This window comes from Salvelinus alpinus, chromosome 10, assembly GCF_045679555.1.
Source record: "Salvelinus alpinus chromosome 10, SLU_Salpinus.1, whole genome shotgun sequence".
NCBI lineage: Eukaryota > Metazoa > Chordata > Actinopteri > Salmoniformes > Salmonidae > Salvelinus > Salvelinus alpinus.
In genome coordinates, this window is record NC_092095.1 from 61363569 (window position 1) to 61391563 (window position 27995).

A 27995-nucleotide genomic window follows, 5' to 3' on the forward strand; every position below is an offset into this window, starting at 1 on the left:
CCCCCTTCAGGATGAGTCACAGAGTCATGTCCTCTAAACCGGGCCAATCCCCGCCCTCGAAAACACTGACAACACCAATACAATAGAGTGCAGGCAGGCAGAACCCCACAACACACCTCCTCTCAGGCAAGGGACTACACTGTTCTCTGATGATAGGGTTTTGGATGGTGTTGAAGCTCCATGTTGATAAAATGGATCCGGTACACAAAGCAGGCACTTGGGATTCAATGGACAAATGAAAGACTATTCACTTTCTCTGAATATTAAATAGTCTGTCACTCTTTATGAGGTGTTGAATAATTTTGGTTTCAATATTTCTCAATCCCTGCAATTTGGCTGGATCGTGTAAAATCTAATGCTGTTCTTGGGTATATCAAGGGACTATTCAACTGCTTTGTAATCTATTCACCTTCCATGTTTCCACAACAGGAAAGGTCACATTGTGTCACGGACCATGACATGGTGGGGAGTGATAGTGCAGAGCTGAACACCATACAGCAAGTAAAAGGTTTGGGCCAGTCATGTTACCCTGGCCTGAAAGACCATGCTAGCTGGACTGTGACATTTGACTGTGACAGACTGTGTTCTTATGTGTGACTGGTCGCTGTTTTCTGTCACAGTATCACCACAGACCCTCCTCTCTTCTCCTCGCCCTCCTCCTTTCCTCTCTCCTGCCCTCCCAACCCTCCAGCTCTCTGGCCCAGCATCACAGCTCTCTGCTCTGTCCCCCTTCCCTCCCCACCACATATGCACCGTATGGCTCTGAATTCACAGAGCCGTGTCCTCTAAACTGGTCCCCCCCTGTTTGACCAACACCATGACACAGGACACACCAAGCCAAGGTCAAGCCCTGGGCAACAAAGTTACCTTGGCATCACTAACTGGCAACTTTGCTGAATGAACTCTTCTGAACTCCCGAAATTGAGATGGATGCAGTTCGGAGGGGCGAAGAACAAGGAAAAGTTTGCTGTGTCTATTTCTCGCCGGTGATAGTTTGGATTAGTTTTAGTTATGTAAAGCAGTCAGAATTCGAGCAGCTTTCAAAGCCAAACGTCAGCCTTCCTATGTTCAGGTTCTGAGGAAGCTGTCGTTTCCTTGTCATTCCTTGTCATTTCTCATTTCGGGTTTTCTCTTCTCCTGCATTGGCCCGGGCTCAGCTTTCATGCCATGTGAAGTTTATTTCAGTACACGGTCCAAACTTCCAATATTTACCTCATACTACACAACTACAACAATCCAAAAGATGAAAGATACAGAAAAACAAATAAAATGTATGATATTTTTTGGGTGGTTATTTCAAGTTATACCCACAAGGACCACCCCAAATACCTCTCACTATCTACTACAGCTGAGGTTGAGAGATACCGCTCTGTCATTTAATCTCTTCCTGAGACAAGGTGAGTGTTAGACTGTGGTTAAGCAGGGCTAATCCAATCCACAGGGAACTACAGCATAGTACCTGACTGGACAACCTCAACACTAAAAGCTGACTAACACCAGGGGCATTACACAGTAAGACTCAGAATGAGTGGTGCTAGCAACGCCAGGGTCGTGGGTTCGATTCCCGCTGGGGTCATACTAACAAAATACGCTCTACTAGGATCTACTTAGCTTAGGATAAAAGCATCTGCTATGCCATACATACTGTATCCCTGGCATCCATGCTGCAGTTCTATAAGTGGACGGTCGAGAGCCTCTGGGTGGATGACTAACGGTTGGACTGGGGTAGTGGTAGGAAGACGGGCAGCCAGCCAGCCAGCTACAGTACAAAGCAACGGTGGTGTCTGTACTGTCTGAGTCACCGAAGGCGCTGAGCACGAGCTAATTACAGAGCTTCAGGGTAACAGAGGAGAGCTGAGAGAAACAGAAGAACGTATAGCAGAAAGTGGATGCTTTGGAAGAATTGAGGAAACGACCCTGTGGATGTAATTCATTTAACCATCATTTATAAGCCTAACCATTGTTCATACTAACTGGTGTGGTGTGTACTAACTTGAACAGTTTTCGTTTATTGAACAGTAATGCAAGACGTATTAAACCAGCTCAACGTGGGAATTCCTGGAGTATAAAGTCAGAGAAATTCTAGCTACACCTCCTGATAAAGTCAGAGAAGTTTTAGCTACACCTCCTGATAAAGTCAGAGTAGTTCTAGCTACACCCCCTGATAAAGTCAGAGTAGTTCTAGCTACACCTCCTGATAAAGTCAGAGTAGTTCTAGCTACACCTCCTGATAAAGTCAGAGTAGTTCTAGCTACACCTCCTGATTAAGTCAGAGTAGTTCTAGCTACACCTCCTGATAAAGTCAGAGTAGTTCTAGCTACACCCCTTGATAAATTCAGAGTAGTTCTAGCTACACCCCCTGATAAAGTCAGAGTAGTTCTAGCTACACCTCCTGATAAAGTCAGAGTAGTTCTAGCTACACCTCCTGATAAAGTCAGAGTAGTTCTAGCTACACCTCCTGATGAAGTCAGAGTAGTTCTAGCTACACCTCCTGATAAAGTCAGAGTAGTTCTAGCTACACCCCTGATAAAGTCAGAGAAGTTCTAGCTACACCCCCTGATCAAGTCAGAGAAGTTCTAGCTACACCTCCTGATAAAGTCAGAGTAGTTCTAGCTACACCCCCTGGTAAAGTCAGAGTAGTTCTAGCTACACCTCTTGATAAAGTCAGAGTAGTTCTAGCTACACCTCTGATAAAGTCAGAGTAGTTCTAGTTACACCTCCTGATAAAGTCAGAGTAGTTCTAGCTACACCTCCTGATAAAGTCAGAGTAGTTCTAGCTACACCTCCTGGTAAAGTCAGAGTAGTTCTAGCTACACCTCCTGATAAAGTCAGAGTAGTTCTAGCTACACCTCCTGATAAACTCAGTGTAGTTCTAGCTACACCCCCTGATAAAGTCAGAGTAGTTCTAGCTACACTCCCAGATAAAGTCAGAGTAGTTCTAGCTACACCTCCTGATAAAGTCAGAGTAGTTCTAGCTACACCCCCTGATAAAGTCAGAGTAGTTCTAGCTACACCTCCTGATAAAGTCAGAGTAGTTCTAGCTACACCTCCTGATAAAGTCAGAGTAGTTCTAGCTACAACCCCTGATAAAGTCAGAGTAGTTCTAGCTACACCTCCTGATAAAGTCAGAGTAGTACTAGCTACACCTCCTGGTAAAGTCAGAGTAGTTCTAGCTACACCACCTGATAAAGTCAGAGAAGTTCTAGCTACACCTCCTGGTAAAGTCAGAGAAGTTCTAGCTATACCTCCTGATAAAGTCAGAGTAGTTCTAGCTACACCTCTTGATAAAGTCAGAGTAGTTCTAGCTACACCTCCTCATGAAGTCAGAGTAGTTCTAGCTACACCCACTGATAAAGTCAGAGTAGTTCTAGCTACACCCCCTGATAAAGTCAGAGTAGTTCTAGCTACACCTCCTGATAAAGTCAGAGTAGTTCTAGCTACACCCCCTGATAAAGTCAGAGAAGTTCTAGCTACACCTCCTGATAAAGTCAGAGTAGTTCTAGCTACACCTCCTGATAAAGTCAGAGTAGTTCTAGCTACACCTCCTGATAAAGTCAGAGTAGTTCTAGCTACACCCCTGATAAAGTCAGAGAAGTTCTAGCTACACCCCCTGATCAAGTCAGAGAAGTTCTAGCTACACCTCCTGATAAAGTCAGAGTAGTTCTAGCTACACCCCCTGGTAAAGTCAGAGTAGTTCTAGCTACACCTCTTGATAAAGTCAGAGTAGTTCTAGCTACACCTCTGATAAAGTCAGAGTAGTTCTAGTTACACCTCCTGATAAAGTCAGAGTAGTTCTAGCTACACCTCCTGATAAAGTCAGAGTAGTTCTAGCTACACCTCCTGGTAAAGTCAGAGTAGTTCTAGCTACACCTCCTGATAAAGTCAGAGTAGTTCTAGCTACACCTCCTGATAAACTCAGTGTAGTTCTAGCAACACCCCCTGATAAAGTCAGAGTAGTTCTAGCTACACTCCCAGATAAAGTCAGAGTAGTTCTAGCTACACCTCCTGATAAAGTCAGAGTAGTTCTAGCTACACCCCCTGATAAAGTCAGAGTAGTTCTAGCTACACCTCCTGATAAAGTCAGAGTAGTTCTAGCTACACCTCCTGATAAAGTCAGAGTAGTTCTAGCTACAACCCCTGATAAAGTCAGAGTAGTTCTAGCTACACCTCCTGATAAAGTCAGAGTAGCTCTAGCTACACCTCTGATAAAGTCAGAGTAGTTCTAGCTACACCCCCTGATAAAGTCAGAGTAGTTCTAGCTACACCTCCTGATAAAGTCAGAGTAGTTCTAGCTACACCTCCTGATAAAGTCAGAGTAGTTCTAGCTACAACCCCTGATAAAGTCAGAGTAGTTCTAGCTACACCTCCTGATAAAGTCAGAGTAGTACTAGCTACACCTCCTGGTAAAGTCAGAGTAGTTCTAGCTACACCACCTGATAAAGTCAGAGAAGTTCTAGCTACACCTCCTGGTAAAGTCAGAGAAGTTCTAGCTATACCTCCTGATAAAGTCAGAGTAGTTCTAGCTACACCTCTTGATAAAGTCAGAGTAGTTCTAGCTACACCTCCTCATGAAGTCAGAGTAGTTCTAGCTACACCCACTGATAAAGTCAGAGTAGTTCTAGCTACACCCCCTGATAAAGTCAGAGTAGTTCTAGCTACACCTCCTGATAAAGTCAGAGTAGTTCTAGCTACACCCCCTGATAAAGTCAGAGAAGTTCTAGCTACACCTCCTGATAAAGTCAGAGTAGTTCTAGCTACACCTCCTGATAAAGTCAGAGTAGTTCTAGCTACACCTCCTGATAAAGTCAGAGTAGTTCTAGCTACACCCCTGATAAAGTCAGAGAAGTTCTAGCTACACCCCCTGATCAAGTCAGAGAAGTTCTAGCTACACCTCCTGATAAAGTCAGAGTAGTTCTAGCTACACCCCCTGGTAAAGTCAGAGTAGTTCTAGCTACACCTCTTGATAAAGTCAGAGTAGTTCTAGCTACACCTCTGATAAAGTCAGAGTAGTTCTAGTTACACCTCCTGATAAAGTCAGAGTAGTTCTAGCTACACCTCCTGATAAAGTCAGAGTAGTTCTAGCTACACCTCCTGGTAAAGTCAGAGTAGTTCTAGCTACACCTCCTGATAAAGTCAGAGTAGTTCTAGCTACACCTCCTGATAAACTCAGTGTAGTTCTAGCAACACCCCCTGATAAAGTCAGAGTAGTTCTAGCTACACTCCCAGATAAAGTCAGAGTAGTTCTAGCTACACCTCCTGATAAAGTCAGAGTAGTTCTAGCTACACCCCCTGATAAAGTCAGAGTAGTTCTAGCTACACCTCCTGATAAAGTCAGAGTAGTTCTAGCTACACCTCCTGATAAAGTCAGAGTAGTTCTAGCTACAACCCCTGATAAAGTCAGAGTAGTTCTAGCTACACCTCCTGATAAAGTCAGAGTAGCTCTAGCTACACCTCTGATAAAGTCAGAGTAGTTCTAGCTACACCACCTGATAAAGTCAGAGAAGTTCTAGCTACACCTCCTGGTAAAGTCAGAGAAGTTCTAGCTATACCTCCTGATAAAGTCAGAGTAGTTCTAGCTACACCTCTTGATAAAGTCAGAGTAGTTCTAGCTACACCTCCTCATGAAGTCAGAGTAGTTCTAGCTACACCCACTGATAAAGTCAGAGTAGTTCTAGCTACACCCCCTGATAAAGTCAGAGTAGTTCTAGCTACACCTCCTGATAAAGTCAGAGTAGTTCTAGCTACACCCCCTGATAAAGTCAGAGAAGTTCTAGCTACACCTCCTGATAAAGTCAGAGTAGTTCTAGCTACACCTCTGATAAAGTCAGAGTAGTTCTAGCTACACCACCTGATAAAGTCAGAGAAGTTCTAGCTACACCTCCTGGTAAAGTCAGAGAAGTTCTAGCTACACCTCCTGATAAAGTCAGAGTAGTTCTAGCTACACCTCTTGATAAAGTCAGAGTAGTTCTAGCTATACCTCCTGATAAAGTCAGAGTAGTTCTAGCTACACCTCTTGATAAAGTCAGAGTAGTTCTAGCTACACCTCCTCATGAAGTCAGAGTAGTTCTAGCTACACCCACTGATAAAGTCAGAGTAGTTCTAGCTACACCCCCTGATAAAGTCAGAGTAGTTCTAGCTACACCTCCTGATAAAGTCAGAGTAGTTCTAGCTACACCCCCTGATAAAGTCAGAGAAGTTCTAGCTACACCTCCTGATAAAGTCAGAGTAGTTCTAGCTACACCTCTGATAAAGTCAGAGTAGTTCTAGCTACACCACCTGATAAAGTCAGAGAAGTTCTAGCTACACCTCCTGGTAAAGTCAGAGAAGTTCTAGCTACACCTCCTGATAAAGTCAGAGTAGTTCTAGCTACACCTCTTGATAAAGTCAGAGTAGTTCTAGCTACACCTCCTCATAAAGTCAGAGTAGTTCTAGCTACACCTCCTGGTAAAGTCAGAGTAGTTCTAGCTACACCTCCTGATAAAGTCAGAGTAGTTCTAGCTACACCTCCTGATAAAGTCAGAGTAGTTCTAGCTACACCTCCTGATAAAGTCAGAGTAGTTCTAGCTACACCTCCTGATAAAGTCAGAGTAGTTCTAGCTACACCTCCTGATAAAGTCAGAGTAGTTCTAGCTACACCCCCTGATAAAGTCAGAGTAGTTCTAGCTACACCTCCTGGTAAAGTCAGAGTAGTTCTAGCTACACCTCCTGATAAAGTCAGAGTAGTTCTAGCTACACCTCCTGATAAAGTCAGAGTAGTTCTAGCTACACCTCCTGATAAAGTCAGAGTAGTTCTAGCTACACCTCCTGATAAAGTCAGAGTAGTTCTAGCTACACCTCCTGATAAAGTCAGAGTAGTTCTAGCTACACCTCCTGATAAAGTCAGAGAAGTTCTAGCTACACCTCCTGGTAAAGTCAGAGAAGTTCTAGCTATACCTCCTGATAAAGTCAGAGTAGTTCTAGCTACACCTCTTGATAAAGTCAGAGTAGTTCTAGCTACACCTCCTCATAAAGTCAGAGTAGTTCTAGCTACACCCACTGATAAAGTCAGAGTAGTTCTAGCTACACCCCCTGATAAAGTCAGAGTAGTTCTAGCTACACCTCCTGATAAAGTCAGAGTAGTTCTAGCTACACCCCCTGATAAAGTCAGAGAAGTTCTAGCTACACCTCCTGATAAAGTCAGAGTAGTTCTAGCTACACCTCTGATAAAGTCAGAGTAGTTCTAGCTACACCACCTGATAAAGTCAGAGAAGTTCTAGCTACACCTCCTGGTAAAGTCAGAGAAGTTCTAGCTACACCTCCTGATAAAGTCAGAGTAGTTCTAGCTACACCTCTTGATAAAGTCAGAGTAGTTCTAGCTACACCTCTTGATAAAGTCAGAGTAGTTCTAGCTACACCTCCTGGTAAAGTCAGAGTAGTTCTAGCTACACCTCCTGATAAAGTCAGAGTAGTTCTAGCTACACCTCCTGATAAAGTCAGAGAAGTTCTAGCTACACCTCCTGGTAAAGTCAGAGAAGTTCTAGCTATACCTCCTGATAAAGTCAGAGTAGTTCTAGCTACACCTCCTGATAAAGTCAGAGTAGTTCTAGCTACACCTCCTGATAAAGTCAGAGTAGTTCTAGCTAAACCCCTGATAAAGTCAGAGAAGTTCTAGCTACACCCCCTGATCAAGTCAGAGAAGTTCTAGCTACACCTCCTGATAAAGTCAGAGTAGTTCTAGCTACACCCCCTGGTAAAGTCACAGTAGTTCTAGCTACACCTCTTGATAAAGTCAGAGTAGTTCTAGCTACACCTCTGATAAAGTCAGAGTAGTTCTAGTTACACCTCCTGATAAAGTCAGAGTAGTTCTAGCTACACCTCCTGATAAAGTCAGAGTAGTTCTAGCTACACCTCCTGGTAAAGTCAGAGTAGTTCTAGCTACACCTCCTGATAAAGTCAGAGTAGTTCTAGCTACACCTCCTGATAAACTCAGTGTAGTTCTAGCTACACCCCCTGATAAAGTCAGAGTAGTTCTAGCTACACTCCCAGATAAAGTCAGAGTAGTTCTAGCTACACCTCCTGATAAAGTCAGAGTAGTTCTAGCTACACCCCCTGATAAAGTCAGAGTAGTTCTAGCTACACCTCCTGATAAAGTCAGAGTAGTTCTAGCTACACCTCCTGATAAAGTCAGAGTAGTTCTAGCTACAACCCCTGATAAAGTCAGAGTAGTTCTAGCTACACCTCCTGATAAAGTCAGAGTAGCTCTAGCTACACCTCTGATAAAGTCAGAGTAGTTCTAGCTACACCACCTGATAAAGTCAGAGAAGTTCTAGCTACACCTCCTGGTAAAGTCAGAGAAGTTCTAGCTATACCTCCTGATAAAGTCAGAGTAGTTCTAGCTACACCTCTTGATAAAGTCAGAGTAGTTCTAGCTACACCTCCTCATGAAGTCAGAGTAGTTCTAGCTACACCCACTGATAAAGTCAGAGTAGTTCTAGCTACACCCCCTGATAAAGTCAGAGTAGTTCTAGCTACACCTCCTGATAAAGTCAGAGTAGTTCTAGCTACACCCCCTGATAAAGTCAGAGAAGTTCTAGCTACACCTCCTGATAAAGTCAGAGTAGTTCTAGCTACACCTCTGATAAAGTCAGAGTAGTTCTAGCTACACCACCTGATAAAGTCAGAGAAGTTCTAGCTACACCTCCTGGTAAAGTCAGAGAAGTTCTAGCTACACCTCCTGATAAAGTCAGAGTAGTTCTAGCTACACCTCTTGATAAAGTCAGAGTAGTTCTAGCTATACCTCCTGATAAAGTCAGAGTAGTTCTAGCTACACCTCTTGATAAAGTCAGAGTAGTTCTAGCTACACCTCCTCATGAAGTCAGAGTAGTTCTAGCTACACCCACTGATAAAGTCAGAGTAGTTCTAGCTACACCTCCTGATAAAGTCAGAGTAGTTCTAGCTACACCTCCTGATAAAGTCAGAGTAGTTCTAGCTACACCCCCTGATAAAGTCAGAGAAGTTCTAGCTACACCTCCTGATAAAGTCAGAGTAGTTCTAGCTACACCTCTGATAAAGTCAGAGTAGTTCTAGCTACACCACCTGATAAAGTCAGAGAAGTTCTAGCTACACCTCCTGGTAAAGTCAGAGAAGTTCTAGCTACACCTCCTGATAAAGTCAGAGTAGTTCTAGCTACACCTCTTGATAAAGTCAGAGTAGTTCTAGCTACACCTCCTCATAAAGTCAGAGTAGTTCTAGCTACACCTCCTGGTAAAGTCAGAGTAGTTCTAGCTACACCTCCTGATAAAGTCAGAGTAGTTCTAGCTACACCTCCTGATAAAGTCAGAGTAGTTCTAGCTACACCTCCTGATAAAGTCAGAGTAGTTCTAGCTACACCTCCTGATAAAGTCAGAGTAGTTCTAGCTACACCTCCTGATAAAGTCAGAGTAGTTCTAGCTACACCCCCTGATAAAGTCAGAGTAGTTCTAGCTACACCTCCTGGTAAAGTCAGAGTAGTTCTAGCTACACCTCCTGATAAAGTCAGAGTAGTTCTAGCTACACCTCCTGATAAAGTCAGAGTAGTTCTAGCTACACCTCCTGATAAAGTCAGAGTAGTTCTAGCTACACCTCCTGATAAAGTCAGAGTAGTTCTAGCTACACCTCCTGATAAAGTCAGAGTAGTTCTAGCTACACCTCCTGATAAAGTCAGAGAAGTTCTAGCTACACCTCCTGGTAAAGTCAGAGAAGTTCTAGCTATACCTCCTGATAAAGTCAGAGTAGTTCTAGCTACACCTCTTGATAAAGTCAGAGTAGTTCTAGCTACACCTCCTCATAAAGTCAGAGTAGTTCTAGCTACACCCACTGATAAAGTCAGAGTAGTTCTAGCTACACCCCCTGATAAAGTCAGAGTAGTTCTAGCTACACCTCCTGATAAAGTCAGAGTAGTTCTAGCTACACCCCCTGATAAAGTCAGAGAAGTTCTAGCTACACCTCCTGATAAAGTCAGAGTAGTTCTAGCTACACCTCTGATAAAGTCAGAGTAGTTCTAGCTACACCACCTGATAAAGTCAGAGAAGTTCTAGCTACACCTCCTGGTAAAGTCAGAGAAGTTCTAGCTACACCTCCTGATAAAGTCAGAGTAGTTCTAGCTACACCTCTTGATAAAGTCAGAGTAGTTCTAGCTACACCTCCTCATAAAGTCAGAGTAGTTCTAGCTACACCTCCTGGTAAAGTCAGAGTAGTTCTAGCTACACCTCCTGATAAAGTCAGAGTAGTTCTAGCTACACCTCCTGATAAAGTCAGAGAAGTTCTAGCTACACCTCCTGGTAAAGTCAGAGAAGTTCTAGCTATACCTCCTGATAAAGTCAGAATAGTTCTAGCTACACCTCTTGATAAAGTCAGAGTAGTTCTAGCTACACCTCCTCATAAAGTCAGAGTAGTTCTAGCTACACCCACTGATAAAGTCAGAGTAGTTCTAGCTACACCCCCTGATAAAGTCAGAGTAGTTCTAGCTACACCTCCTGATAAAGTCAGAGTAGTTCTAGCTACACCCCTGATAAAGTCAGAGAAGTTCTAGCTACACCTCCTGATAAAGTCAGAGTAGTTCTAGCTACACCTCTGATAAAGTCAGAGTAGTTCTAGCTACACCACCTGATAAAGTCAGAGAAGTTCTAGCTACACCTCCTGGTAAAGTCAGAGAAGTTCTAGCTACACCTCCTGATAAAGTCAGAGTAGTTCTAGCTACACCTCTTGATAAAGTCAGAGTAGTTCTAGCTACACCTCCTCATAAAGTCAGAGTAGTTCTAGCTACACCTCCTGGTAAAGTCAGAGTAGTTCTAGCTACACCTCCTGATAAAGTCAGAGTAGTTCTAGCTACACCTCCTGATAAAGTCAGAGTAGTTCTAGCTACACCTCCTGATAAAGTCAGAGTAGTTCTAGCTACACCTCCTGATAAAGTCAGAGTAGTTCTAGCTACACCTCCTGATAAAGTCAGAGTAGTTCTAGCTACACCTCCTGATAAAGTCAGAGTAGTTCTAGCTACACCTCCTGATAACGTCAGAGAAGTTCTAGCTACACCTCCTGATAACGTCAGAGAAGTTCTAGCTACACCTCCTGATAAAGTCAGAGTAGTTCTAGCTACACCCAATGGCAGAACATTTTCAGAACACAAGGAACCAGTTTGAATAGGTAAATCACAGTATCACATATATCTTAAACAGTTCTATGATGGGAGTTCAATGCAATTATTCTCATTTAGTCTGCTGGAGATGAGATGGGTTCCAGTATGGCCAGGATCTATCAACCTAATTAAGATCCTTCTGTAAAACCCCAGTAGGAAGTAAAGTTCACCCTCTAATTAGAATACCCCTCCCACTTTTCCCCACTACCATAAAATGACAGACAGGATTAATGTTGGTAGTCCTGCAGGGCATAATATTAACCATTTGGGACAGTATTCCTTCTCTTACATCCCACTTTCATCTGTAATAACCCAAGGTAAGACACCATCATATTTCACCCACAGTCTGAATCTTAAATGATTTCTTTCTCCCCCTCCATCTCCCCTAGCGACTGTGGCTGTTGTTGGATCTCTCTGGAGACGTGTCCGGAATGCAGATGGAATCCACTCAGACATACAATAACTTGAGGGGAATAAATATGTCCTAATTGAGAGAAATGATGTAATATTGATCTGGGAGCTCTGAACTCTTGGCATTGCGCGGAGCTCGGCTGCCACTGTGACATTTAGAAAGAAGGAGAGAGGAAGAAAGAGGGAGAGAGAGAGATGAAGAGCGAGGGAGAGGCAGTCAGCTGCAGTGCAGTGCGCTGCCTGGCAGAGATGAGGAAGAGACGGGCATTCGACTGTGAAAATGGCAGAGCTCCTTACCGCCACCGCCGCAGTTTCACAGGAGCATCCCAGCTCCCCTGTCCTTCCTCAGTACTGCTGTTCTAAGACATGCTTCAATTCAAAGTACTGTCTTCATCACAGTAAGAGAACTATCTAGGACTGAGCTAAAGGAGTGGGGATGGGAAATATTCCAGACCCTAGCTGGTGGCATTTATATAGTACGACATGCACAGGAAAGGCTTTTCATAGGTAACTCACTGGAGTCAATGCCTTTGAAAAGGACACTGAACAGTACAGGTGTTTAAAAAGTTGAAAGGACAGTAGAGGTCCTTTTTATTCCCTGAAGTTCACCGGATGTACTCTTGATGGAGTGGTCACATAATGTACTGGTTCTGCTGAAGGTCAGACACAACATGTCGGACAAAGCTAAATGAATTCCATCCTGGGCCTTGCTTACTCTGACTATAGTGTTTCCATGTATGGCATGACATGCCAGAGAAAGAGCGTGGAATAAGACTGGGGATGTGATGGATTCTTGGTATTGGTCATTCCTGTCCTCTACCCTCTGGTTTTTGCACCATCTTCTCCCTCATCTAAAACTTGTGTCGTAGCTGAATCAGAATTAGTTAGGTAACATAGATAAATAAGATGTTTTATTTACTTTCATAATATGCAGAATATCAGAAAGGGAGAAGGGCTCCACTATGTCTGTACGCTAGTCACTCCCTTCTTTTCCCATTGGGGCGAGGAGTATGGCAGTGTCTGGAATCATTGTATTACCCCTCTGATGTTGTATGAATCTTGACCTAGAGAATCACTCCCCTTTCTGAGCTTGTCCAGGAGGGGGGGTATTTGAGATGGGGGTATCTAGAATTGACAATTGATATATGCCATTGGATGAGGTAATGTTTTCGTACTAAGTGGTACCAAGAACGAGATTAGAATCTAGTCTTAGGAGACCAAACTGAACGATAATTTATAGCTAATGCTATCTAGCTATGGGATACTCCTCTTTCAAGTAAAATGTTCTTTGTGAACTGTCCCTAAGATCTGTGGTTCGTCATGTAAGTTGAGAGGGGTGTATCTTGGCTATAAAAGATACTAAGAATTGTTTTGTAAGGACTCTCAGAGAATTCATTTATAGACACTGAATTGATCTGAGAGTCAAAAGGGCTATGGTGAAGCTCATATAACTAAAGATGGACTTTATAATATAACCCTGACTTGTTTGTGGTTTGCTCTCTCATCACGTAGTAATACAGGAAATTACCACGACATGTGTCTCTCTGACCTCTGTACACCTTTCCCAATAGCAACCCAGTCATCAATGTCCAATACTCATCAATCTAAATGGTACCTGAGCCATTTCAGAACATTGTCATTTACCACAACGACCTAAAAAAGAGTTGGAAGGAAGAGAAAAGGGATACTGGAACAATGAACTTTGAAGTAACTGTATGGAGAGTGTTGATACAAATATGATCTGTTCTTAAACGGGAAGGGATGATCGTCTTTCCCAACTCTATGACGGTGACCTACTTGTGAGAGAGTCTACTATTCTGTCTCTATTTGAACTGCAGTAGGCTGACTGGTGTGTTTACAGCTCTCAGGTTGAGAATTCACATGGAAACTTGAGATAGAGAGAGAGAGAAGGGAGGAAAGAGAGAAAGAGAGAAAGAGAGAGAGAGAGAGAAAGAGAGTGAGATAGAGAGAACGAGAGAGAGAGAGAGAGAGAAAGAAAGAAGGAAAGAAAGAAAGAAAGAAAGAAAGAAAGAAAGAAAGAGAGAAAGAGAGAGAGAAAGAGAGAAAGATAGATAGATAGAGAGAGAGAGAGAGAGAGAGAGAGAGAGAGAGAGATAAAGAAAGACAGAGAGAGGTGGCAGTGCCAGAGCTAGAGGAGGTTGCTATTCAATGAGTGACTCACACCCCGACCGGCCCATCGGCATGTACCCTCTCGTTAGCTACGAATGACGATGTCAGAGGGGAATCACATTGCCAGCTAAATGTCAGGTGTCACAGGGTTGGATGTGAAAGCTGGAATTGTTGGTCGGTGGAGGAATGCCACAGAATGCCAGTCAGTAAAGTGAGTACCCTGATCAGAGTCGATGTGACTCGGGACACCCCCACCTGGAAGAAAAGTGCTATCCCATTCAGTACGCAACATCCACTGATGTCAAATTATGGGTGATATCAGGTCCGTCCATCGTGGCCGTTATTTTGCTCAAAAATTGCCATCCCAAATTGGGCTGTTTAGTCCATTTTGGTCCAAATTTAGCAGAAGATCAGCCTGACCGATAGCTTGCTGTACTCATTGAAAACATGAGATCCACAAAAATAATCATATATTGCATAGTCTATATTGAGTAAATGATGTTGGCTTTATGGAAATATACACAATAAAGTATTCATAAAATGTTAGTTTTTTTATGTTCTGCTATGTTGAGCGTAAAAGAGATCATTTGAAACAGGTCCTAGAGGCTAAATGTAGAGATATTTGGCAATTTTAGTTGTGATTGATACAAACCTTCGGTCTTAGAAATCAAAACTGCGTGAGGCGACTATAGGTTATTGATGATTTGAGAAAGTCGCTAAAACAGCTTTCGCTCTGTTCCTTGACTCGGCTGCACATGCTGTTCTCTCATCAAGTGATCACATTCTCACACATCAGACTATTCTGAATTGAATCTTGTCTTTACTAATATGTCAAATTTGTTTTGATTTAGAATGGCCCGAGGAACAGGAGCAGGGGAAAATGACATGTCCTCCATATGCACTCCAATAGCGAATGCCAGATAGGCTGCTCAGGTTATTTCACTCCACACATCAACCACTGCTTGAGGAGAATGCAGCCTCTTTCTGCGCGACAGGTGATATTCCGCCCAAACTCTGTATGCAATGGGCTCTCCAACCCTGTTCCTACTGCTACACAGTGCTTAATTTGGGAAACCTAGTGAAATCTGTTCGGGAACATTGATAGTAACATGTTTTCACAACAAAACACATTTCATTAAACTGTTGACAGCCCATCTCTCTCAGAAAGGAAAGAAGGAGAGGGGAGGGGAAAAGCCTGGTGGTGAGACATCCTGTAGCTAAAGGTAATATGTCTGCCTATTCATTAGGAAAATATAACAAACAATCCCTATTACTAGGCTATTCAAAATCAAATACAAATTCACTATAATTGTAGGTTAACTCTGTAAGCTGCCCTGCACAATCAATGAACCAATAGCATTTCCTAGGCCTATATATTCTCTCCCAGACTCATGGATAGAACGTTTGGAGTGTAGCATAAGGTAACCAGTCCATCCAGTAGGCGTAATAATACAGTCCACACTCAAAGCGCTGTCCATTTTGTTGTTAGGCTTTGAAACAACAACATCCAACAACAACCATGTTTTCCACACAGTTTCAACCTGTTGGTGAACTTCTCTCTTCAAATTGATAAATCACAGTGAGGTGAGTTGTGAAAGCACAATACTGTTTTGATGACAAGTGTTTGATGTGGTTTTTGATTGCATTTTGCAATGGAAAACCACATGCTGACTGCCGGTGTGGAGGTAATAAGGTCACAGCAACAGCCCTTCCTGCACCATTTGTATTAGCTTGTCAATCTGTAGAATCAGCCTACCCAAATTTAATTGCAACCTTCACCCTCCTCTCTGCCCCTCCCGCTTTTGCTTCTCCCTGGCTCTCTTGTGTGTGTTCGTTGTGTGTGTGTGTGTGTGTGTGTGTGTGTGTGTGTGTGTGTGTGTGTGTGTGTGTGTGTGTGTGTGCGTGTGCGTGTGCGTGTGTGTGTGTGTGGCAAATGCAGTTCAAAGATGAGGGAGTTGTGCATTCTCCTTAACAGACTTCACTTAACTGATGAGTGACAACTGTAATAGTTAGCTAATGATGTTATTGTCAAGGCAGTCCTGCTCTCCAGGACCAGCGTTGTCTACCAATGGATTAGTTGTCTACCAATGGATATTACCCGAGGGGTATATCTTTCCCTTTCAGCACAATCTGATACGTATCTACATACATGGGTTACGATACAGGAACCAAACATGTTCATATGGAGGAAAAACTATTCCATTCGGTTAAATATCACTGACAAGCTCATAACTTTGCCATTATACTTGTTTTATTATGGGGGGGGGGGGGGGGGGGGGGACTAAGCTTTTAATTGGCTTTTATAAACACCCTTAGACTGTGCTGGACAGAACCTGTCAGGCTCTGAGAGGTTTGTATCTCCATCCATCTGTTTGTATGTCAAATTGATATAATGCAGACGATAGTAATTATTTAATGCAGTAGAGTACATTCTGATTAAGGGCCTATTTATGGCTGTTTAACTTAAACTGTCTACATTGAACATGTATGTTACTATGTGCGTCACTCACTGTCAATACAATGTGTTGTTACCAGATGGAAAAGACTGCTCGCTGACTTTTGTGGCCCATGCACTGAGGAAGAACTGTGTTCAGGGACACAGTGGTTAGCAAGGCAGTATTCAACACGATGTTCCTCCTGCACTTTTCCCTTCATCAGGAGAGTTTCATAATAATGTGTCTCTTTCTGCAGGGTTAGTGTTTGAGGGGCTGGCCCCTTGCTTGTCCTCCTGCACGCGCTCAGACATGGTGTGACAGAGGGTGTGTTCTCCACCTGCACGCCCTCAGACATGGTGTGACAGAGGGTGTGTTCTCCTCCTGCACGCCCTCAGACATGGTATGACAGAGGGTGTGTTCTCCTCCTGCACGCCCTCAGACATGGTGTGACAGAGGGTGTGTTCTCCACCTGCACGCCCTCAGACATGGTGTGACAGAGGGTGTGTTCTCCACCTGCACGCCCTCAGACATGGTGTGACAGAGGGTGTGTTCTCCACCTGCACGCCCTCAGACATGGTGTGACAGAGGGTGTGTTCTCCTCCTGCACGCCCTCAGACATGGTGTGACAGAGGGTGTGTTCTCCTCCTGCACGCCCTCAGAAATGGTGTGACAGAGGGTGTGTTCTCCACCTGCACGCCCTCAGACATGGTGTGACAGAGGGTGTGTTCTCCTCCTGCACGCCCTCAGACATGGTGTGACAGAGGGTGTGTTCTCCACCTCCACGCCCTCAGACATGGTGTGACAGAGGGTGTGTTCTCCTCCTGCACGCCCTCAGACATGGTGTGACAGAGGGTGTGTTCTCCACCTGCACGCCCTCAGACATTGTGCGGCAGAGGGTGTGTTCTCCACCTGCACGCGCTCAGACATGGTGCTACAGATAGCATTCTTCTGGGCTACCTGGCTCCAGACAGGGAGAGACCACTACTTATACAGGTGAGGATTATTCTGGGCTACCTGGCTCAGGACAGGGAGAGACCACTACTTATACAGGTGAGGATTCTTCTGGACTACCTGGCTCAGGACAGGGAGAGACCACTACTTATACAGGTGAGGATTATTCTGGGCTACCTGGCTCAGGACAGGGAGAGACCACCACTTATACAGGTGAGGATTCTTCTGGGCTACCTGGTTCAGGACAGGGAGAGACCACCACTTATACAGGTGAGGATTATTCTGGGCTACTTGGCTCAGGACAGGGAGAGACCACCACTTATACAGGTGAGGATTATTCTGGGCTACCTGGCTCAGGACAGGGAGAGACCACTACTTATACAGGTGAGGATTATTCTGGGCTACCTGGTTCAGGACAGGGAGAGACCACTACTTATACAGGTGAGGATTATTCTGGGCTACCTGGCTCAGGACAGGGAGAGACCACCACTTATACAGGTGAGGATTCTTCTGGACTACCTGGCTCAGGACAGGGAGAGACCACTACTTATACAGGTGAGGATTATTCTGGGCTACCTGGCTCAGGACAGGGAGAGACCACTACTTATACAGGTGAGGATTATTCTGGGCTACCTGGCTCAGGACAGGGAGAGACCACTACTTATACAGGTGAGGATTATTCTGGGCTACCTGGTTCAGGACAGGGAGAGACCACTACTTATACAGGTGAGGATTATTCTGGGCTACCTGGCTCAGGACAGGGAGAGACCACCACTTATACAGGTGAGGATTCTTCTGGACTACCTGGCTCAGGACAGGGAGAGACCACTAGTTATACAGGTGAGGATTATTCTGGGCTACCTGGCTCAGGACAGGGAGAGACCACTACTTATACAGGTGAGGATTATTCTGGGCTACCTGGCTCAGGAAAGGGAGAGACCACCACTTATACAGGTGAGGATTCTTCTGGACTACCTGGCTCAGGACAGGGAGAGACCACTACTTATACAGGTGAGGATTCTTCTGGGCTACCTGGCTCAGGACAGGGAGAGACCACCACTTATACAGGTGAGGATTCTTCTGGACTACCTGGCTCAGGACAGGGAGAGACCACCACTTATACAGGTGAGGATTATTCTGGGCTACCTGGTTCAGGACAGGGAGAGACCACTACTTATACAGGTGAGGATTATTCTGGGCTACCTGGCTCAGGACAGGGAGAGACCACCACTTATACAGGTGAGGATTCTTCTGGACTACCTGGCTCAGGACAGGGAGAGACCACTACTTATACAGGTGAGGATTATTCTGGCCTACTTGGCTCCAGACAGGGAGAGACCACCACTTATACAGGTGAGGATTCTTCTGGGCTACCTGGCTCAGGACAGGGAGAGACCACCACTTATACAGGTGAGGATTCTTCTGGGCTACCTGGCTCCAGACAGGGAGAGACCACTACTTATACAGGTGAGGATTATTCTGGGCTACATGGCTCCAGACAGGGAGAGACCACCACTTATACAGGTGAGGATTATTCTGGGCTACCTGGCTCAGGACAGGGAGAGACCACTACTTATACAGGTGAGGATTATTCTGGGCTACCTGGCTCCAGACAGGGAGAGACCACCACTTATACAGGTGAGGATTCTTCTGGGCTACATGGCTCCAGACAGGGAGAGACCACTACTTATACAGGTGAGGATTATTCTGGGCTACCTGGCTCAGGACAGAGAGAGACCACCACTTATACAGGTGAGGATTATTCTGGGCTACTTGGCTCCAGACAGGGAGAGACCACTACTTATACAGGTGAGGATTATTCTGGGCTACTTGGCTCCAGACAGGGAGAGACCACTACTTATACAGGTGAGGATTATTCTGGGCTACCTGGCTCCAGACAGGGAGAGACCACTACTTATACAGGTGAGGATTCTTCTGGGCTACATGGCTCAGGACAGGGAGACACCACTACTTATACAGGTGAGGATTCTTCTGGGCTACCTGGCTCCAGACAGGGAGACACCACTACTTATACAGGTGAGGATTATTCTGGGCTACCTGGCTCAGGACAGGGAGAGACCACTACTTACACAGGTGAGGATTCTTCTGGGCTACCTGGCTCAGGACCGGGAGAGACCACCACTTATACAGGTGAGGATTATTCTGGGCTACCTGGTTCAGGACAGGGAGAGACCACCACTTATACAGGTGAGGATTATTCTGGGCTACCTGGCTCAGGACAGGGAGAGACCACCACTTATACAGGTGAGGATTATTCTGGGCTACCTGGTTCAGGACAGGGAGAGACCACCACTTATACAGGTGAGGATTATTCTGGGCTACCTGGCTCCAGACAGGGAGAGACCACCACTTATACAGGTGATGATTATTCTGGGCTACCTGGCTCCAGACAGGGAGAGACCACCACTTATACAGGTGAGGATTCTTCTGGGCTACCTGGTTCAGGACAGGGAAAGACCACCACTTATACAGGTGAGGATTATTCTGGGCTACCTGGCTCCAGACAGGGAGAGACCACCACTTATACAGGTGAGGATTATTCCGGGCTACCTGGCTCCAGACAGGGAGAGACCACTACTTATATAGGTGAGGATTATTCTGGGCTACCTGGCTCAGGACAGGGAGAGACCACCACTTATACAGGTGAGGATTCTTCTGTGCTACATGGCTCAGGACAGGGAGAGACCACCACTTATACAGGTGAGGATTCTTCTGGGCTACCTGGCTCCAGACAGGGAGAGACCACTACTTATACAGGTGAGGATTATTCTGGGCTACCTGGCTCAGGACAGGGAGAGACCACCACTTATACAGGTGAGGATTATTCTGGGCTACCTGGCTCAGGACAGGGAGAGACCACTACTTATACAGGTGAGGATTATTCTGGGCTACCTGGTTCAGGACAGGGAGAGACCACTACTTATACAGGTGAGGATTATTCTGGGCTACCTGGCTCAGGACAGGGAGAGACCACTACTTATACAGGTGAGGATTATTCTGGGCTACCTGGCTCAGGACAGGGAGAGACCACCACTTATACAGGTGAGGATTCTTCTGGGCTACCTGGCTCCAGACAGGGAGAGTCCACCACTTATACAGGTGAGTGTACAACCAAGTCTTTACTGTTGTGATGACATGTGTATTTATGACAATGTTGTGAGTGTGTGCGTGCGTGTGTCCAGGTGCCAACCCTAGGACCAACCCCCTCTGGAGCAGCAGCAGAGTGATGCTACGCTCAGGTAACACCCCAATACTACGGCACAGTATCACGTCACACCATCACATCGGTTCACACTACTTTCTGACCTGTCAGCCTCTGGGTCGTGTTCATTGGAGAAATGGAAAAAAAATTATACCGAAAACGACAATGTGCGTTTTGTACCCAAGGACGTCAGAGGGCAACAATCAGTTAACTTCTTATGGATAGAGGGCAGCATTTTCACGTTTGGATGAAAAGTGTGCCCAGAGTAAACTGCCTCCTACTCAGTCCCAGATGCTAATATATGCATGGATAGAAAACACTCTGAGGTTTCTAAAACTGTTTGAATCATGTCTGTGACTATAACAGAAGTTATTTGGCAGGCAAAACCCAGAGAACAAACCATCTAGATTTTTTTTTGTTTTAGGTCCCTCTCTTTTCAATGGTTTTTCATTGGGAATCCAGATTTCTAAGGGACCTTCCTGCAGTTCCTATCGCTTCCACTGGATGTCAACAGTCTTTAGAAATTGGTTGAGGTTTTTCCTTTGAGAAATGAAGAAGTAGCCATGTTCAGAATGAGGCTCCAGTGAAGTGTACTGTTTGTTAGAGGCGCATGACCAGAAAACATGCTACACATTGTTTTCCTCCGGTATTGAACACAGATCATCCCGTCTTCAATTTTATCGATTATTTACGTAAAAAAATACCTAAAGTTGTATTACAAAAGTAGTTTGAAATGTTTGGACAAAGCTTACAGGTTACTTTTGTAGTCATGTTGAGCGAGTTGGAACCAGTGTTTTTCTAGATCAAACGCGCCAAATAAATGGACATTTGGATATATATCGACGGAATTAATCGAACAAAAGGACCATTTGTGGTGTTTATGGGACATATTGGAGTGCCAACAGAAGAAGCTCGCCAAAGATAAGGCATGAATTATATGTTTATTTCTGCGTTTTGTGTCGCGTCGGGAGGGTTGAAATATGATGGTCTGTGATTGTTTGCTGGGGTGCTATCGTCAGATAATAGCATTGTTTGCTCTCGCCGTAAAGCATTTTTGAAATCTGACACATTGGCTGGATTCACAACAAGTGTAGCTTTAATTTGGTATATTGAATGTGTGATTTCATGAAAGTTTAAAATTTATTTTAATTTGGCGCTCTGCATTTTCACTGGATGTTGGCCAGGTGGGACGCTACCGTCCCACATATCCCAGAGAGGTTAACCACCTAACTGAGGAACTTAATTTAACCTTGCGTAATACCCTTGACGCAGTCACACCCCTAAAAACAAAAAATGAATTGTTATAAGAAACTAGCTCCCTGGTATACAGAAAATACACGTGCCCTGAAGCAAGCTTCCAGAAAAATAGAACGGAAATGGCGCTACACCAAACTGGAAGTCTTCCGATTAGCTTGGAATGACAGTACCGTGAGGTATCGAAGAGCCATCACTGCTGCTCGATCATCCTATTTTTCCAACTTAATTGAGGAGAATAAGAACAATCCAAAATGTATTTTTGATACTATCGCAAAGCTAACTAAAAAGCAGCATTCACCAAGAGAGGATGGCTTTCACTTCAGCAGTAAAAAATTCATGAACTTCTTTGACGGAAAGATCGTGATCATTAGAAAGCAAATTACGGAAAAATTATGGGCTCCTCTTTAAATCTGCATATTTCTCCAAAGCTCAGTTGTCCTGAGTCTGCACAACACTGCCAGGACCTAGGATCAAGGGAGACATTCAAGTTTTTTAATACTATATCTCGACACATTGATGAAAATAGTAATGGCCTCTAAACCTTCAAGCTGCATACTGGACCCTATTCCAACTAAACTACTGAAAGAGCTGCTTCCTGTGCTTGGCCCTCCTATGTTGAACATAATAAACAGCTCCCTATCCACTGGATGTGTACCAAACTTACTAAAAGTGGCAGTAATAAAGCCTCTCTTGAAAAAGCCAAACCTTGACCCAGAAAATATAAAAAACTATCGGCCTATATCAAATCTCCCATTGCTCTCAAAAATGTTAGAAAAGGCTGTTGCGCAATTTAATTTAAGTCTTTCTCTCTTTCTCTCTCTCTTTCTCTCTCTCCTTCTCTTCTCTCGGAGGACCAGAGCCCTAGGACCATGCCTCAGGACTACCTGGCCTGATGACTCCTTGCTGTCCCCAGTCCACCTGGTCATGCTGCTGCTCCAGTTTCAACTGTTCTGCCTGCGGCTATGGAACACTGACCTGTTCACCGGACGTGCTACCTTGTCCCGGACCTGCTATTTTAGATTCTCTCTCTCTACCGCACCTGCTGTCTCTAACTCTGAATGATCGGCTATGAAAAGCCAACTGACATTTACTCCTGAGGTGCTGACCTGTTGCACCCTCTACATTACAACCACTGTGATTATTATTATTTGACCCTGCTGGTCATCTATGAACGTTTGAACATCTTAGCCATGTACTGTTATAATCTCCACCCGGCATAGCCAGAAGAGGACTGGCCACCCCTCAGAGCCTGGTTCCTCTCTACATTTCTTCCTAGGTTTTGGCCTTTCTAGGGAGTTTTTCCTAGCCACCGTGCTTCTACACCTGCATTGCTTGCTGTTTGGGGTTTTAGGCTGGGTTTCTATATGGCACTTTGTGACATCGGCTGATGTAAAAATGGTTTTATAAATACATTTGATTGATGTGTAGTCCCACCATTTTCTTCTGTTTGTTGCCTAATGAGCACGACCCTGATGTACTTCCCCCTGTCAGAGCTGCTGTAATGCATGCTGGGAGAGATGCAGGTCCACCTGGACAGCAGCGTAGTGTGTGTGAGGCCCAAATATAAATGAATAAATATCAGAAAGCCACGCCCCCAAATGACCCCATCCCTTTACATTGCTTATGCCTGATTTGCATTGAGACTATGTCAAATTCAATGCTCATCATGGCAGATCTGAACGTAACGCGAGCACAATGTGACTTTCCTGCATCCCAACCTAATGCAAAGTGATACTAAACTTACATACCATGCACACCTTTGACATAGTGGAAGATACATACTGAATTTATACTGTTTTTCATACTAACATGGACCGAGATATGTGTTGCTTTTGCATATATTTGTTCATTTGTTTTGCAAGATCCGTTTGATTGGTCGGTTGATTGGGTTAATTGGTTTTGCAGGATGTTGATGCCATTGATTAAAAGAGTAAGATCCAACCCCAAATATAAGACTGTTTACTCCATTGTTTGTACACAATATAACTGTAAAACAGTATATCAGTTGGTTGCACCATTAATTCACTTAATATTGAGGCATGAAATAATGCAACATGTATGTTTCGTCTTCTGGATGCTCAAAATATGAAATACGATTATTAGAGTCATGCTTCTTCAGTAGTGGAACAAAGACAATTAGTCTGTGAATGTTGTAAATAAATACTGTGTGTAAATACTGAAGTGATGTACGATTGTTAACAAAATTGTTCATAGACCAATTTTTTATACTGCGTCTATATGTAAAGCCTGCAAGTACATTGAAATTACGTTTTTTTTGAAGTTCCATCCAAACCTAAATTACATGAAAAATATGTCTTTTCAACTTTCAAAACTGAACGTAGACTGTCGGGCATAGCCGTCTTTTCAATTACATTTTGCTAGGCCAAATGACACCCCATCTCCTCTCCCCTTCCTCTCCTCCTTTTCTCCTTTTTGATGGAATTGAGGCCTGTGTCAGTCAGACCAGAACAAACAGCGACCACTCAACCAGGCCAGCTGTGTTGCCTGTGTGTTGGTCTCCCAAATGACACCCTAGTCCTTCTACAGTGGACTCCTTTTGACCAGTGCTTATAGAGAGAGGAGGGGCTCTGGTCAAAAGTAGTGCACTACATTGGGAATAGGGTGCCATTTTGGAGACCAACACACAGGCAACACAGCTGGCCTGGTTGAGTGGTCGCTGTTTGTTCTGGTCTGACTGACACAGGCCTCAATTCCATCAGACACAGATGAAATGTCAGCCTGGTGGAGGACAATGAGGCCAGAGGATGTCACCCACCCAGTCAGCTCCACAAAGGACCAACATCATTTAGAAAAGATCAAACCAGCTGTGTGTGTGTGTGTGTCTGAGGCAAGCTAGCTCCTCTCTCTGTCACTGACCCAGCAGAGGCTGCATTGTTAGCTCTGAGAAGACCTTCCTCTCTTACACTGAGGGAGCAGAGAGAAGGGGGGAGGAGATGGAGTATGGTGGTGAAGGAGGAGAGAAGGGGGAGGAGATGGAGGATGGTGGGGAAGGAGGAGAGAAGGGGGAGGAGATGGAGGATGGTGGGGAAGGAGGAGAGGATGGGGGAGGAGATGGAGGATGGTGGGGAAGGAGGAGAGGATGGGGGAGGAGATGGAGGATGGTGGGGAAGGAGGAGAGAAGGGGGGAGGAGATGGAGGATGGTGGGGAAGGAGGAGAGAAGGGGGCATGGTGGGGAAGGATGAGAGAAGGGGGGAGGAGATGGGGGCATGGTGGGGAAGGAGGAGAGAAGGGGGGAGGAGATGGAGGATGGTGGTGAAGGAGGAGAGGATGGGGGAGGAGATGGGGGGATGGTGGGGAAGGAGGAGAGGAGGGGGAGGAGATGGGGGCATGGTGGTGAAGGAGGAGAGGAGGGGGAGGAGATGGGGCATGGTGGTGAAGGAGGAGAGGAGGGGGGAGGAGATGGGGGCATGGTGGTAAAGGAGGAGAGGAGGGGGAGGAGATGGGGGATGGAGGCGAAGGATGAGATCCTTATTGCCCTTGTGTGCTGATGGGCGCCAGTCCAGCCACCGTAATAATGCAAGACTAATTATTTTCCACAAGAGTGATCACATCTGCTGGGTTTGGAGGACAGTAAAACCGGAAATCGTTTACCATTACATTCAGTGAGGCATTGTGCAAACTTTAGCAGAGGGAATTACTGTTTCCCTATTTAAGAAGGGGTGGGGGAGTGGGAGGGTGCTCCTCTTTATGAAGGGTTGGGGGAGGATGCTCCTCTTTATGAAGGGTTGGGGGAGGATGCTCCTCTTTATGAAGGGTTGGGGGAGGGTGCTCCTCTTTATGAAGGGTTGGGGGAGGATGCTCCTCTTTATGAAGGGTTGGGGGAGGGTGCTCCTCTTTATGAAGGGTTGGGAGAGGATGCTCCTCTTTATGAAGGGTTGGGGGAGGATGCTCCTCTTTATGAAGGGTTGGGGGAGGGTGCTCCTCTTTATGAAGGGTTGGGGGAGGGTGCTCCTCTTTATGAAGGGTTGGGAGAGGATGCTCCTCTTTATGAAGGGTTGGGGGAGGGTGCTCCTCTTTATGAAGGGTTGGGTGCTCCTCTTCATGAAGGGTTGGGGGAGGATGCTCCTCTTTATGAAGGGTTGGGGGAGGATGCTCCTCTTTATGAAGGGTTGGGGGAGGATGCTCCTCTTTATGAAGGGTTGGGGGAGGATGCTCCTCTTTATGAAGGGTTGGGGGAGGGTGCTCCTCTTTATGAAGGGTTGGGAGAGGATGCTCCTCTTTATGAAGGGTTGGGGGAGGATGCTCCTCTTTATGAAGGGTTGGGGGAGGGTGCTCCTCTTTATGAAGGGTTGGGGGAGGGTGCTCCTCTTTATGAAGTGTTGGGAGAGGATGCTCCTCTTTATGAAGGGTTGGGGGAGGATGCTCCTCTTTATGAAGGGTTGGGGGAGGGTGCTCCTCTTTATGAAGGGTTGGGTGCTCCTCTTCATGAAGGGTTGGGGGAGGATGCTCCTCTTTATGAAGGGTTGGGGGAGGATGCTCCTCTTTATGAAGGGTTGGGGAGGATGCTCCTCTTTATGAAGGGTTGGGGGAGGATGCTCCTCTTTATGAAGGGTTGGGGGAGGATGCTCCTCTTTATGAAGGGTTGGGGGAGGGTGCTCCTCTTTATGAAGGGTTGGGTGCTCCTCTTCATGAAGGGTTGGGGGAGGATGCTCCTCTTTATGAAGGGGTGGGGGAGGGTGCTCCTCTTTATGAAGGGTTGGGTGCTCCTCTTCATGAAGGGTTGGGGGAGGATGCTCCTCTTTATGAAGGGTTGGGGGAGGATGCTCCTCTTTATGAAGGGTTGGGGTAGGATGCTCCTCTTTATGAAGGGTTGGGGGAGGGTTCTCCTCTTTAAGAAGGGGTGGGGGAGTGGGAGGGTGCCCCTCTTTATGAAGGGTTGGGGGAGGATGCTCCTCTTTATGAAGGGTTGGGGGAGGATGCCCCTCTTTATGAAGGGTTGGGGGAGGGTTCTCCTCTTTATGAAGGGTTGGGGGAGGATGCTCCTCTTTATGAAGGGTTGGGGGAGGGTTCTCCTCTTTAAGAAGGATTGGGGGAGGGTGCTCCTCTTTATGAAGGGGTGGGGGAGGATGCTCCTCTTTATGAAGGGTTGGGGGAGTGGGAGGAAGCTCCTCTTTATGAAGGGGTGGGGGAGGATGCTCCTCTTTATGAAGGGTTGGGGGAGGATGCTCCTCTTTATGAAGGGTTGGGTGCTCCTCTTCATGAAGGGTTGGGGGAGGATGCTCCTCTTTATGAAGGGTTGGGGGAGGATGCTCCTCTTTATGAAGGGTTGGGGGAGGATGCTCCTCTTTATGAAGGGTTGGGGGAGGGTTCTCCTCTTTAAGAAGGATTGGGGGAGGATGCTCCTCTTTATGAAGGGTTGGGGAGGATGCTCCTCTTTATGAAGGGTTGGGGGAGGATGCTCCTCTTTATGAAGGGTTGGGGGAGGGTTCTCCTCTTTAAGAAGGATTGGGGGAGGATGCTCCTCTTTATGAATGGTTGGGGGAGGATGCTCCTCTTTATGAAGGGTTGGGGGAGGATGCTCCTCTTTATGAAGGGGTGGGGGAGTGGGAGGATGCTCCTCTTCATGAAGGGGTGGGGGAGTGGGAGGGTGCTCCTCTTTATGAAGGGGTGGTGGGGAAGTGGGAGGGTGCTTCTCTTTATGAAGGGTTGGGGGAGGATGCTCCTCTTTATGAAGGGTTGGGGGAGGATGCTCCTCTTTATGAAGGGTTGGGGGAGGATGCTCCTCTTTATGAAGGGTTGGGGGAGTGTGAGGGTGCTCCTCTTTATGAAGGGGTGGGGGAGTGTGAGGGTGCTCCTCTTTATGAAGGGGTGGGGGAGGATGCCCCTCTTTATGAAGGGTTGGGGGAGGATGCTCCTCTTTATGAAGGGTTGGGGGAGGATGCTCCTCTTCATGAAGGGTTGGGGGAGGATGCCCCTCTTTATGAAGGGGTGGGGGAGTGGGAGGGTGCTGCTCTTTATGAAGGGGTGGGGGAGTGGGAGGATGCTCCTCTTTATGAAGGGGTGTGGGAGTGGGAGGATGCTCCTCTTCATGAAGGGGTGGGGGAGGATGCTCCTCTTTATGAAGGGGTGGGGGAGTGGGAGGATGCTCCTCTTCATGAAGGGGTGGGGGAGGATGCTCCTCTTTATGAAGGGTTGGGGGAGTGGGAGGATGCTCCTCTTCATGAAGGGGTGGGGGAGGATGCTCCTCTTTATGAAGGGTTGGGGGAGTGTGAGGGTGCTCCTCTTTATGAAGGGGTGGGGGAGTGTGAGGGTGCTCCTCTTTATGAAGGGGTGGGGGAGGATGCCCCTCTTTATGAAGGGTTGGGGGAGTGGGAGGATGCTCCTCTTCATGAAGGGTTGGGGGAGGATGCCCCTCTTTATGAAGGGGTGGGGGAGTGGGAGGGTGCTGCTCTTTATGAAGGGGTGGGGGAGTGG

At 45.9% G+C, this 27995-nt stretch overlaps 1 protein-coding gene across 5 annotated transcripts in view; it reads right to left on the reverse strand.

Moving 5' to 3' along the window:
- Window positions 1–27995, reverse strand: part of LOC139532520 (interleukin-1 receptor accessory protein-like 1) — a 377293-nt gene that overhangs the window by 154599 nt on the left and 194699 nt on the right. The gene's annotated exons all lie outside the window — the stretch shown is intronic.